Raw genomic sequence first — 15,341 nt, forward strand, 5'->3', positions numbered from 1 at the left:
GCTTGTTGCTAGCCCAACCATCACGCCAGAAAACAGCACTGCAATGCCTCGTTGGAGATAAGTATGTTCTCATTCTCCTTGGGCATTTCAAGGCTACCTTCGCATCTGCTAATCCTAATGCGGCATTTTCTCTTGCATTTTCAAATTCATGGGAACCTTGTGAGATGACTGAGCATTCAAGCTGATCGGTGAACCATGGAAATGTCTTCCAAGAATTTCCACTCGACTGATTTGGAATGGAATTTTTTGCTCTGCTTGGTGTTAGGCTCAATGCACACACAATCAGAATGCTAGGAGCAATGCAATAATGGAGCAACAATGTAAGTAGTGGAATCACTACAACACAATGCATCCATAGGCATGTTTTCAGACATGTTTACTAAATTTTTTTAAAAAGTGATGGGTGTGTCTATTAGCGCATCTTTAGAACCGCATCTAAAGAAGCATGAATATAATAGAGAGATCTGCATGTACAGACATGCTAGTAGATGCTCTAATAGACACTCACTAGGAATTTTAAAAAAAAAATCAAGATGCACTAATAGACGCTCTCGTAGACACTCATTATTTATTATTAAAAAAAATTGATGTGTGGTTGAGCAAAATGTTGTGTGGTTGTAGGAATCCCATTTTTATAGTGTGCAATGCAATTCTTAAGGCCAACAACATTTTAATTTGCATGATTATACATATGTCTATAGCTATTGGTAATGCATCATATATTATTAAACAAGTTAATGGATGAAGTACTAGAATTTGAAGTGCATATATTATTAAATGATCATATACAAGCTGACGATTACAATTTTGAATAAAACATTACAACTCCAAAACATTTACATCACAAAGCATTCATTGATAAAACATTGCACAAGGAAAATGAATGCCAAAGAAAAGAGAGGAGTGTATATTCATAGCCTAGAAAGTGCTTGTATATATATACATATAGCACGAAGCCAAGCCACCTGTGGCTTCAAGTACAAAAAGGAATACCAGCTAGCTAGCATTACTTCTATGACTAATCAGAGGCATCCCCATCCTCGCTCCCATCATCACTCCCACCACCCTCATAGCCTTCTTCGTCACCTTCTTCCTCCTCAGTATCCCCGTCTTCTTCCTCCTCAATATCCCCAGGAGCTTGTAAACAAGGTACAACATGTATCAATGTATGAAAATTAAAATCTTTATTTACAACATTGGCATTTTTAAAGTACTTTTAAATACTTACAAGAGCGTTGCAGTAGCCTAGATATACCGCTCCTCAGTAATCAACCCCTCATCATAGAAGTGCCTCCAATGGTAGGCTATCTCAGCAGGAGTAGCCTATCTGCCCATGATATCAAGATGCAAGATGACACAATTTGTAGAGTGGTTAGTACAAAGGAACAACCTCCTAATAAACCACATAAACACAATATAATTTGAGATCGATACTTACAAATTGGGCCTCCCATGATGCAATACCCCCTGCTCCAAAATGCACGTTTCCATATCGCTCCATCTGGATCCATTGTGCCTCCACGTGCTGTAGATTGGGGTCCTCTTTCGCTGCCTTCATGGATTTCTTCCACTCGCGCTTATGAGTAGTGTGTGGCTGGCCCCTTGGTGGTTGTTCTCCCTCTCTTCTGGTAATCTGTGCTAGTGCCTACCTCTTATAAGCAAAGACCTCTTATTGGCACAGATAATTAGGTAATCCTTGTCTTTGCCCATTTGTCAATGAACTCAACACATTCTCGATTGGGATACCTCCTATGTATAGCCTTGATGGTATCAGCATCCAAACATTTTTTTTTCTCTTTGAATGGAATAAAGCATTCTCTATAGTTGTTATGAACTACAGAGTGCATGAAGGAGATGCCGTCCTTCCCCTGTGCATACTGCAAGATGCTACTCGTCTCAATGAGTAGATTGTACCCTCGGGCCTCACGCTCTGGCATGTCTGCATCTGAATCATCCTCACCCCTAGTGCTGCCCCCAAATCACTATGCCATGCATCCTATGCCAGAGCTCTCCTTGCTACTACTACACCTACTGCCATGTTGTGATGCGCTAATGCAATGGGCACTCGCCTTTGGAGAAGGGGCTCCCAACTGCACAGAAGTTGGCTGACTCCATGGGGGAAGGCACACAGCTCTGTGATTTAGAAGGCTCCTGATCATAGGGGAGAAGGCTTGTGGCTCTGCCACTTGCTAGGCTATCTCAACTTCATAGGAGTAATCTCAGGTGCTGTGGGTGTGGAGTGGTTTGGATTCTGTCCTCTTGACTCATGAGGAGTGTTTTGAGTTCTCAATCTTTATTTCCATTTAATATAGCACAATTTCTACGAACCCTTACCAACTCATGTCATGTGGAGGAGGAGTCATGGAGAGGTCCCAAATTCGCTTCCAATCTCTTGTAGTCATGTGACTGGGGGGACTTCATTCCAAGAAGCGACATATCTAGGATGATCAAGTGGGAGAAATCAATGGTGATTCTCATAGATGATCTTCTTCAAGTCCTCTGGCTACTGTGAAGCACCTAGTAAAGGACCACAAATAGGACATGCATGGTAACCCGATGTAGTGAGACCTAAACAATAGATACAATTGCATAAAAAAGGTGGGTTCCTAATGCCACATCGATTGCCTACTCATAATTAAAAGTTCAATGCTTACTTGAACACTCGCCATAGCCTGGGAAGTCATGCATCGCGTCCACATCAAGACTGCTTTGCAGTTGAAGTATCATTGATGAGGGAGGCCTGCTCACATCATGCACCTCGATACCTCTCCAAAGTATCTCTAGCTCGTCCTCAGCTCGTCAATCAAAGGCTCCAAATAGACATCATGATTTTTTACTTTATGTTTCCTTGGGATTAGAAGGGATAACATAACATATCCTTTCTTAATCGCCATAGAGGTGGAAGATTATAATTCACCAATATCACTGGCCATATCCCATAAGAGGTGCTTTTGAGACCAAATGGGTTCACACCGTCCATACCCAATCCAAGTCTCAAGTTCCTAGGTTCTTCCTTGAAGCTTGGCCATGTGTCTTCAATGTGCTTCCATGCAAGAGTGTCTACGGGATATTTCCATTTGCCATCGGTTGATCAATGGGAGGAATGCCATGACATGAGCTCTACAATGGATTTGCACTTGAACATATGTTGGATGCAAGGGATTATGGGAAAATGTCATAGAACCTTTCGACGCACATCCAAAGTTTTGAGGCACATCCAAAGTTTTGAGATCTGCTCTATATCTTGCCTTGCCACAAGTAGAAAACTCTCAAGCCTCCTTATGTGCTCCATGAAACATAATGCAATCATGACGCATGCATGGATGCACTTGTAATCCAACCCTCCAAGAGATGTCACATATTGCCTCGCCATATCTCTTGAGGTCGGTAATTTATTCTCCCTTGGAAGCATGTTAGACAATAGCCTGCACATGAAGACCATAAATGAGAAAAAGTATTCCAGTATTTGTTCCATTAGCATAATTCACCATGTTTACAAAACATAAATTTTACTTGAGTAATGCATTCAAACTTGAATTGTTCCATCTGTAAATGGTCTACAAGTTTAGTAACTCAAGGGAGGCATGCAAAATAGAGAATGTGAACCCCTCAAATACTGGTGTCGATGTTGTAGTAAAAAGATCATGTTGCTCCATTACCGGAGGACTGATGGACAAATAAATCTCGCATCATATCATCGAACACCTCCTCCTCCACGGCCTCATGAGGTAATGGTGGAGGGATACTAACACCATCACTCCATGCATCCATAATAGTCCCTCTTGAAGATCCCACCTCATATCGGTGATGCTTTGCCTCCTCACGAGATGAGCATAGGGCAACATATGGGGGTGTGGCACTGCATCCTGTATCAAATTAGAAAAGGATCATATATAAAACACTTGAACACCCATAGGTATCCCAATCAACCTCAATGCTTTAACACTTACCATGGATATGATCGCATCCCATTCAATGTACTTTGAGATGTGAATGAGTGTGATTCTATGTGCATGATACATGATCCCTCGACATTGATCACACATACATTTGATTTTTTGCTCCAACCACATATCTCAATGGTGGATACAGAGGGATTCATCCTTAGTGGAGGTGCTTGTTCAAAATGAAGACATGCTACAAATAATAACAGCTCAAAATGAAAGTCCAAAATGTTATCCCAAAACTATGTAACGCGTCTATCAGCATATATGTATTGTGAAACGTGTCTATAGGTGCATCTAGTATAGCCCTTGAAATTTTTATCCCAAAACTATGTAAGGCATCTATCAGCATATATGTACTATGAAACGTGTCTATAGGTGCATCTAGTATACAGTATAGATGCACCAATAGACGTGTTTTTAGACGTGCTAACTGGTTTTTAAACCTACATTTCCTCACTCTGCCGCGCTTGCATTTCTTTCAATTTGCATACCCATCTCCAAGAGGAACTCATCTCACGTAGTTTACACCTCATCTCCAAGCATATACATTCATCTCCAAGCATACAAGAGAAGAGGGTGAAGAAGGAAGCCACAAGAGAAGAGGGTGGAGAAGGAAGCTACAAGAGAAGAAGGAGAAGAAGTTTTTCATACCTCTATCCAAGGTAAGTCAAGTTTTGGATGTCAAGTGGTTTAAGGACATGGTGGAAAGAGGACCTCATCCAAGAATTAAACACCATGCAAGTAGCGTTGTAACTATTGACTCCACAAAGTTTTGGCAAAGCAAGAAGGACACACTAGTACTACCGCAACAATGTGACCATGTATTGTACACATATATAAAAATACACACTTATTTATATTTGATACCTTCAATGCAAGGAAAGTAACATGTTTGTATTTGTGTTTGAATAGGTTGTCTATCAATGATGGATAATAATAGGTGGTGGCACGTCATACTATTACGCCACTTTCCAAAGTGATGTATAGTACATTTACTAATATGGAGCGTATGCAGGATGACCATGGCCTTGGAGGTGATGATGATCGTGATACGAGAGAGGATCGAGGATGATCATGAGAAAAGAGATGCAGATATTCAAGCCATTACCCATGAGAACGAGCCTGCCATTGGTGACACTGATTTCGATGAGCACAGTAGCACAAGTAGTAGTGGGCTGAATGAATTTGTAGATCTCCACATTAGTTTGGATATTGAAGTAGATAGTTTGGCAAGGGTTCATCTCATTGAGGATGGGATCACCATCATTGTATCATCCAAATTTCTTACATATTGGAAAAACTATTTTATATATTGTCTCATTCTTCTCACCAAAACCGTATTAGGAAAAGTGGGAAAATTCAATGAAATTGAAACTCTCCAAATTGGTTTTGAAGGAAGAAAATGAGCTCTTTTTTGTTTAATGGAGCTTGCTTAAAACTCTCAAGTTTTTTTCTTTTATGTTAGTGGCATGATATTGTGGAATATTTTATATAAAATTGGGACTAATTTAGGCTTTCGTGTCCAACATATGAACTAAGGTTGCTTTGGTTTGCATGCTACTTATTGTTGTATATCCTTTTGTGATTTATTCCCATGTTTATGATGTGTTGTATGTTCAATGTGTATATGATAGGTACTGCCATTACAAAACATTGCACATGCATGTAATTATTGCCATGTGATGATTACAATGAGTCCTAGCTTTTCAATGGTCTAAGGAACTTTGTTAACATAGTTCACTATAAAGTTGCTATATATTGATTTTGCTAATCAAGATAATTAATAATAATTACTATTAATTAACATAATTAATAATATTTTTTAATTAAATAAGATTTTTACTCAAAAATTCCCTTAATATAAAAATTGCTTCATAAAACAAGACCAGCTAGAAAAAAGTAGATTGCAAAGGCTGAGTATAATTAACATTCACGAAAGAAGATCATCCAATCTTTACAATTTGTCTTTGCATATATTGGTCTCTGCTCAAATTGACTTGATCTTTCACTAAATCAAATCATCCAAGAAATCATCACAACAGACAAAACATCCTTCCCATTATTGTTCACAAGCATTTGAAGATTCTCTTGTGCTTTCAAGATTTCATTCTATGGCATTTTGACCTTACTTCTTTTATTTGGAACTTTTGTTGTGCTCAAACTCTATACTATCGAATCCACATGCTCCCAGTGGTCCTCATCCCCCATATATCGCCACTCTTTGTTCCAGTAATTAGCATATCGTACTGCATCACTACATCTTCCTCTATGGATAGGACTCCAATACTGCACAAATACCTTCATATAATTAGTGAATGCCTTTTCTATGTCCACATCTGACATTGCAACACCTAGCCAAATGGGGTATATATCGTCACTCGGTCTGACCAAAATGAAATCATTTTGTTTCACATCCACCTCTGGTTTGAATTCTTCTCTTGGCTTATTACATGAAGGGCCACAATAATGGTCCTCTAGGTCTTCTAAGCCCATAGTCTCAGCATCTTCTATGTCCACTCCATCATTAACCAAGCTATCTTTCCATTGGCTCTTTGGCCAAAAGTCATGACTAAGTTTCTCATGCTATACAGTGGGCTTCTCCATGCAAGAAATCAATGTCTCCCAATAATGAATGACAGGTGCTATCCACTTTGAGTATGAATCCCCACCTATGTTGTTACCAAGATGAGATCTCCAATATTCCACATGCTTCTTGATTCCCCAAATTATAACATCTTTATCGTTCAAGTATGTCCTTATAGGAACATCATTGGGAATTCCTGATGGTAGCATTGCTCTACCTTTTGCATCACGTTTCCATAATTGAAAACCTTCTAGTGGCTTCCATTGACCTGATTTTGGATGCATCATATATTGGAACACTGGATCACCATCACGCATGAAAAACCAAAATTGCAATGGCTTTCAATGACCCACTAATGCCTATTTTCCTTCGCACAAGTATCCCTTACAAATGTTTTGAAATTAGGAACCTCTTGAATTACAAATGGAGATGGACGAGAGGTTTGGCATTCATTTTAAGATCACATGAGATGAGGAAATGTGAAAGTACAACTCGTTCTTAGTTTCTTTGAGAATCTACTAAACAATGCATCGATGTCCTCATGTGTATGTCCCACCATCAAGAACCCTAGTTGGATCATTTGAAAGACTCCATGTGCAACAAGCAAGGATAAAAATGCAAACAAGTATCTATTTTTATTCTTGGAATCACAGTTGTCTACTTGTAAGAGTAGTACTCATGGAAGTTGCTTATACCCTTTAGTAGACGAAGTTATCCTTGAACCTGTTGTAGCATGAACATCATATTTATTTAGTTCTCCTGTTGAAAGTCCATCTTCATGCATGTGGTGTTATGGATAAATTTGACCAAGGTAAAAGGCATAAATATATGTGTGTGCTTGCCTGTGTGGCAATAGTATAATAAAATATGGTGTGCATAGTGCCCAGGGTTGAGGTGGCAGGGCATGACCATGTGCCACCCTTCCACGTAAGAGGACCCATAAGGTGTGTTGTACATAATCCATGGTAGCAATAATATAAAATGATAAGGTGGCATGGGTCCTCCATGTACCACCCCTCCACCTAGGCGGTCCCATGCCTGCATTTAGTGAGATATAGCCCAAGGACCATGGGAGAAGTAATATAAAATACGTGGAGATGGATATTATATTGTATTATTCCGTCCATGTAGGATAGGCCCATGTGGGGGGGGGTGTAGAAGGTCCAAGAATGCAAGTTAAATAATGGGAAAGTAGGACGAGGTGGAAAGATTCCTTGTGCCAACCCTCCACTTGTCCTCCTAGATGTTTGAACGTATTATAAAATTGGGAAGAGACCAAGGGAGTATCTTAGACTTGGGATATGGGGGTTGATTTATGTGCAAAAATGAGGCAAAGGGTTGTCACACACAATTGAGAGTGCGTAACCACCTAGCCCACATGGGAGACTCTTCCACACACACCATGCATGTGGGAGGATGCAATTATTGGGAGAGACCCCCTCTCTTGGCTATAAAAGGAGGGGGCTATTCCTTGATGGGACACGCTCATTCTTGTAAAGACACCTAGCTAGTACTTTGATTTCTGCCCCCCCATCCTTCCTTTCAAATAAAGCATGACCCTCGTCCCTTGATGTCTCCATCTCTACATTCCTTGTCCCATTATGTACATGCTCCTCTTTCCCCTCTCCCTCTCCCCTTGTACCAATCTCCCTTTTCATTCCCACCCCTCTTAATTACTTTTCCCCACCCATGTTAATGATTCTCCCCTCACGTTCCCTTTTCCTATAGGGCCCTCGAGCATTGCCATGCCTAGCGTTTAGCCTCTTATCTCGAATTCTTTTCTACTTAATAGAACTAGTGTGGCTGCAGGAATCAAAATCTCCACGGCTAGTGGCATAAAATTTGTTACTCCTACAGTTGGGTGTAGTTCTGTAGCACCTTTTGTGTGCGGTTCTCTGCTTCTGTGCCTCCAATCTGCATGTCTTCTGCTCGCAGTTCTCCATCTCTGCGGCTACAAAACTTCTCAGACTTTGCGCCTTCTGCCTGTAGTTCTTGCACATCTTCTGGGTTCCTGCACCTTGCGGCCTACGATTCCTACACATCTTTTGGGTTCCTGCGCCTTCAGCCTTCAGTTCTTATGCATCTTCTGGGTTCTTGCACGTCTTCTGTGCGATGCCATGTGTCTTCTGGTCGACCACATCTGCAAAATTGCTTCTGTGCATCTTCTCTGTGGTGCCACACAAAACTGCTCCTGTGCATCTGCAACAAACCTCGCGCCCCCCACCCCCTCTATCTTCTTCTTCTTCTCTTTCTCTTCTTTTCTCCTCTCCTCTCCTCTCTTTTTATTAAGGAGTGAGAATTGAACCCAAGACCTCCCCATTCATAAAAGAAAGACTTACCAATGGGGCCAGCAAATAGGAAGTGATGAAAGTGTAATGATATTGCTTATATGGTGAATCTCATAAACTGTAACTCTCTAACCGTAGGGAGTTTCCTCTTGTTGTAAAAAGAAAAAGCATGGCATTTCATGTGCTCTATTCATATCTGATACTAGATCATAGATTCTGAACTTTTTTAAGTTCACTCCTTGGACGCATGCCACATGAGGGGAGTGGATATTTATGTCACTTCTCGACAACTTCAAGGATTTGGTGCTTCATCCTTCGCTCATTACAGCTACGAATTGGCGAGATCTCTTTCTTGATCTTCATGTTGATCTTCAACAACTGATTGTACAATGCATGGTTCAAGGAGACGACGGGTGGGATGATACACCATGGATGATTCAAGGTGAAGAACTAGTGATACACTGGGAGGACTTTGATTTCAATTCTACTCATTGTGTGGTGATCGAGCTACTTGCTACATCGGAGGTAATTAGAAGGGTGACATTCTTCGAAGGGTGGGATGCTCCCCAAGCTTAGGGGGAGATTTGGCACATCTGCTTATTCATTCATGTGGATAAGATCGTCTTTAATGATTTCTTCTCGATCTCACTACAAAGGTTTCTAGGGCTTGGCTATGGTTAATAATGTTTCGACCAAGGAATCCCTTTGTACCTAATAAACCTTTTATGCCTCATTTTGAGCTTCAAGTTGTAATTCTTTTTGGTCTAAAGATAAACTATCAACAAAGGATTGCAAGTGTATTTGGTGCTGAACGTCTTGCTCAAGTATTGAATTCTCCCCACCCTCTCCTTCTACCTATCTTAGACTACTGAGAAACTTGGGATGTCCGGATTTTAGTCTTGGTGTGATGACATCTTGGCTCCTCCAATTTGAGGGCGCATACAAACCTTCGATCAAAGCTGCTAGTGTGGGTGTGAAGCTCACTTCACCAGGGGGTGAGGGGTATTGTTATAGCAAGTCTGCACCAGCAAGTACTTGCAACCAAGCTGAGTACTCGACACTCATTTTGGGCTACAAAAGGCACAAGAACATCGCATCAAGCAACTTGAGATGCAAGGAGATTCCTCGGGGGGGTCGCTCATCATATGTAACACTATCACATGAGTTCAAAAGAAGGATATTTTTTATTCCTAAAATTTATAGAAATAAATATACATAAGGGACTATTTAAAATAGTTTTGGAAAAAATTTACAGATTTGTATAGAAAAGGGGTACATTTTATTAATGAAAAAATTTACAGATAAGGGATTTTAAATATAGGCCTTGAACGCACGTGATATCGAGGGTTTATACATAGTGACCCCCCTGAGGGAGATTCTCAACTCGTGTGTGAACAAGTTAGTGGAAGGTGGAAGGTGTGGAGCGAAGGCTTGGTTCCATGACATCAACAAGGGACCTCGAGAAAAGAAGTCATGCCACCTCGGACCCCTCTCCAAACCATAGACCAGGACACCCCAGGAAGAAGGTGTCCTTCTCAGAGCCCTTAGATGGCAGACCCACCAACAGAGAAGACTAAAAGATCTCACAGGAGAGTGGTTGCCCTCAGATTTTCCCATCGGCTTGGGGCAAGAGGACTATTCGGTCGTTCAGAACCTTGATCATCGGTCTTTGAGCATCACGCTTCCTCAACTAATAGCATTAAGCCCTAAGGTGAGACATGAGCTACAACAAGGGCTCTCAACAAGGAGGAGCAAGAAAAAGGGAAAGGTACGAGAGGTTTCTTCTATCTTTGAAGAAATTGATTGGCACTCGCATACAGTAGATGTCATCATAGATAATTACCGTGTCAAAATTGTGTGTGTCGATGGGGGAGCTACATGTAATATCATGGTGCCCCATATCATGAAGAAATTGAATTTGAAATGCACAAGGCATTCATCCACTCAAATCAAGGTAGCAGATGGTTGACGACTCGCCACCCTAGGAGTCATTGTGGATTTGCCCATCACTGTCAATGGGTTAACCACCACCATCAATTTCTATGTAGTGGACATCAAAGATATAGGCAGGAGTTACCCAGCCATACTCGAGAGACCATGGTTGAGAAAGAGTGATGCAATCAGCTATTGGAAGACAAGACACATGTCTTTTGGTGCTTCTAAGGAGAAGATCCCGGTGCCAACTAGGTTCCACTGAATTAGAAGAAGAAGAGGAGCAAGACAGTGATACTCTCTCATCCTCGGTGTCTGAATCAATGGAAGAATCAGATGGGGGGGAGGAGTTCTTAGAGGAGGAAGTTTACATGATGGGGGTGTCTTTGACCCTACCACATGTAGAAAAGGTAATAGCTAGTCCTCAACAGCTTGAATCTATGCTTTCCCCAGACCTCACTCCAAGTGAGATAGACGAGTTCCTAGAAATGTTCAAAGATTTCCCTGACCTCTTTGCAACTAGCTACCACCACCTTCACCATGTGACTGTTACAGAGCACAAGATAGAGCTGAAGCCTAATGTGAAGCCAGTGGCTCAGAAGTATTGGAGATTAGGGCCCCTACAAACCGATGCTTTGTGCTTAGAGTTGCAAAAACTTGTAGAAGCTAGGTTTATTGTTTCGATTCACAATACTAAATGGGTTTCACTAGTGGTAATCACCCCAAAGAAAAACAAGTGGCAGGATTGCATCGACTATAAGAAACTCAATGTGGCCACCAAGAGGGACCATCATCCTCTTCCCTTTCAAGACCTCATTCTTGAGAAGGTAAGTGGTCATGAGATGTATAATTTCTATGATGGTTACTCTGGGTTTTATCAAATCAGAATTGCCAAGGAGGATGTGCTTAAAACCACATTTGCCACACCTTGGGGGATGTTTGCATTCAACGTAATGCCATTTGGCCTCACCAATGCTCCTGCTACCTTTCAAAGATATATGTAGATGGTGTTTGCTCCTTATTTGGGGGTTTCTTTCGAGGTGTTTTTAGATGATTTTTGTATATTCTCGGCACGTAAGGAGCACGTCATGAAGGTTAGGTTGGCCTTCCAAAGGGTCGATGATGCGGATGGCAGCCTCAACCCTAATAAATGCACCATTGGAGCCACTCAAGGGAGGTTACTAGGGCATATTGTCTCATCCAAGGGCGTCAAGCCTAACCCTGAGAAGGTAGAAGCTATCCTCAAGCTCTCCCCACCAACAACCAAATGTCAGGTATGCTCATTTGTCAATCTTGCAGGATACTATTGCTGCTTCATTGATCAATATGCTGCTTTGATGCGACCCATGACTATGCTATTAAAAGATGGGGTTGATTTCTCTTGGGATGAGAATTGTGATCATGGGTTTGTACAAATAAAGAGTGCTCTAGCTTCAGAACCCATTCAACGCAATCCTGATTGGTCAAAGACTTTCTATATCAATCTTGGGTTTGATGAGCACACTCTGGCAGGTATTATTCTCCAACAAGGGGAGGATCGGTTCATGTATCCTGTTCGATTTGCTTCACGACAATTCCTCAAAATTGAACGACGCTAGTCTAAGGTTGACAAACATGCCTTGTCTTTGGTGTTCTACATTGATAAATTTAAGCATTATGTGGCTGGAAAGTCCTTCATTATAATCTGTTACAATGGTCTTGCAAAGCAGGTTCTTCAATCACCAAATTCCATGGGTCGGTTGGCCAAATGGTTGGCAATTCTAGAAGAATATGATTTTTCTTTCAAAATCATATTAAAGGGGGGTTGTTCCAACTTGAAGAATGCTTTGATTGATTTAGAGGAGTGCCTCGATGTAACCCTTATAGCGGCCATAGAAGTTGGGGATCCATGGTATGGTGTATCTATAGACTTCTAACTGCTTTCTCTTTTCTTCCAGAAAGTACTAGCTATGAGAGAAAGAAGATCCACAGAGATAGTAGGCACTACACTCTCTTTGATGGGGTGTTATACCGTCAAGGCCTGGATGGGGTGGGCCTGGATGGGGTACTAAGGTGGGCCATTGATGCAAATGAAGTACCTAAGGTATTGAAGCATTATCATGATGGATTTTGTGGAGGCCACTATGCCGGTGACTATACAGCTAAGAAGATTTTACATGCTGGGTACTATTGGCCGACCTTGTTCAAGGATGTCACTATGTATTGAAAAACCTGTGAACCATGCCAATTCTTTGGTAGCAAGGATTTGCGTCCTGGGCAACATCACCCAGTGATGTCCATCCATCCGTTTCAGAAGTGGAGAACAGATTTTGTTGGGCCCCTACCCATGACTGCCCGCAAAAAGAAGTATCTTTTGGTAGCCACTCAGTATGTCACTAAGTGGGTTGAAGCTATCGCCCTCCATTCTACAAATGGTAAGGTAGTTTCAAATTTCATATTTGAATGTATCGGCACAAGGTTTGGGACACCCATGGAAATAGTATCTAACCATGGGAGTCCATTCTTAAATGAAGCAGTGGAGTTGCTCATGGATTGCATGGGTATTGATCATCGCACTTCTAGCATCTATTATCCAACATCCATGGGACAAACAGAGTGGACCAATGGTCTCCTTTGTAAATCCATGGAAAAATGGCCACATGGAACATGAGCCAGTGGGATCAGAAGGTCACTGAAGCTATGTGGGCTTACAACATCACCCATAAAACGTCTTCAGGTCACACTCCTTTTGAGTTGGTGTATGGTACTGAGGTAGTTTTACCACTAGAGATAGAGATTCCGGCCTTGAGATTAGCACAAGAACAATGGATGACAAAAGATGAATATGTAGAGGCCAGGTTGGTACAACTTGAGAAGCTAGATGAAACTCGACGCCTTGCACTACATCAAACAGAGATCCAAAAGAACCGACAAAAGGCCCACATGGATGCTAAGATTCGCAAGGGATGGGAAAGACACTTTGCTGAGGGGGATGTTGTGCTATGCTTTGATAATAGATTGGACCACCAAATGGATAAAAAGTTCCTTCCACTATGGACCAGTCCATAGAAAGTCATCAAGGAACATAGCAATGGGTCTGTACAAGTACATGAGCTGCATGAGCCATATGGCAAGAAGGTGATCAACAAGCGTTATCTCAAGCCCTTCTTTGTTCGTGATGGTCCCAGGCATGGAAATGCTGTGCATTACCTACCTGGGGGGGGAACTATTATGGATAAATTTGACCAAGGTAAAAGGCATAAATATATGTGTGTGCTTGCATGTGTGGCAATAGTATAATAAAATATGGTGTGCATAGGGCCCAGGGTTGAGGTGGCAGGGCATGACCATGTGCCACCCTTCCACGTAAGAGGACCCATAAGGTGTGTTTTACATAATCCATGGTAGTAATAATATAAAATGATAAGGTGGCATGGGTCCTCCATGAGGAAGAGACCAAGGGAGTATCTTAGACTTGGGATATGGGGGTGGATTTATGTGGAAAAATGAGGCAAAAGGTTGTCGACACAATTGAGAGTGCGTAACCGCCTAGCCCACATGGGAGACTCTTCCACACACACCATGCATGTGGGAGGATGCATTTATTGGGAGAGACGCCCTCTCTTGGCTATAAAAGGAGGGGGCTATTCCTTGATGGGACACGCTCATTCTTATAAAGCCACCTAGCTAGTACTTTGACTTCTTCCCCCCCATCCTTCCTTTCAAATAAAGCATGACCCTCCTCCCTTGATGTCTCTACATTCCTCGTCCCATTATGTGCATGCTCCTCTTTCCCCTCTCCCTCTCCCCTTGTGCCATAGTCTCCCTCTTCATTCCCACCCCTCTTAATCCCTTTTCCCCACCCATGTTAATGCTTCTCCCCTCACATTCCCTTTTCCTATATTGCCCTCAAGCATCACCATGCCTAGCGTCTAGCCTCTTATCTCGAATTCTTTTCTAGTTAATAGTGGTAGTCTAATGCATCTCTAGACATCAATGCAGAGAATAAATCTTGACTTCTGCTACCGTGCGTTTTTGAAAGATCACCATACATGTGCTTGTCTAACCTCTCAAGTTTTTGCAAACATAGTGTCAATAAACCAATAGTGAAATTAGGGTCATTCTTCCAATATTGTAAAGAGAAGTTTCCATATGCCAATTGCCCATGTCCATGAGTGAGCATCTCGATTAAGGCTACAAGAAGTTGCATGATACGATTCAATGATTTTGGTATAGGTTGTAGCCTTGGTATGCAAGTCTTCATTTGATCCATCTTATCATGAATGATGCAAAGATTCTTCTTTGGTTCCAACTCTGAAGACAACCTCCATGCATAATATAGGCTTCTACAAGACATTTCTACAAACTGGGTTCTCATCTCATTAGTAACAACCGTTCCCTCTCACTTTCTATCTTTGTTCTTTCTAGCTTCTTTTTTAAGTTCAGAGCAAGTGTCGCACTTGGAGAATATGCTTGTCTTTGATAGACTAACTTGTTTGAATACAGTTTTCCATAATCTGCTGAATGTTGACCTTGACAAACGCTTGTAATTTAGCCTTTCCATTGTTTTGTTGACTTCTTGACAAATATCCACTTGCTTGTATATGGACG

The 15,341-nt window shown here is 41.5% G+C and overlaps 1 pseudogene; it reads right to left on the bottom strand.

The window, feature by feature from the left end:
- Positions 1 to 6,624: 6,624 nt before the first annotated feature.
- LOC147896972 (uncharacterized) lies at positions 6,625 to 7,315 on the bottom strand (annotated as a pseudogene).
- Between the last annotated feature and the right edge of the window lie 8,026 nt (positions 7,316 to 15,341).

This window comes from Dipteris shenzhenensis, chromosome 11, assembly GCF_047967505.1.
Source record: "Dipteris shenzhenensis isolate YYH24624 ecotype China chromosome 11, Dip_SZ_1.0, whole genome shotgun sequence".
In the NCBI taxonomy this organism is placed as follows: domain Eukaryota; kingdom Viridiplantae; phylum Streptophyta; class Polypodiopsida; order Gleicheniales; family Dipteridaceae; genus Dipteris; species Dipteris shenzhenensis.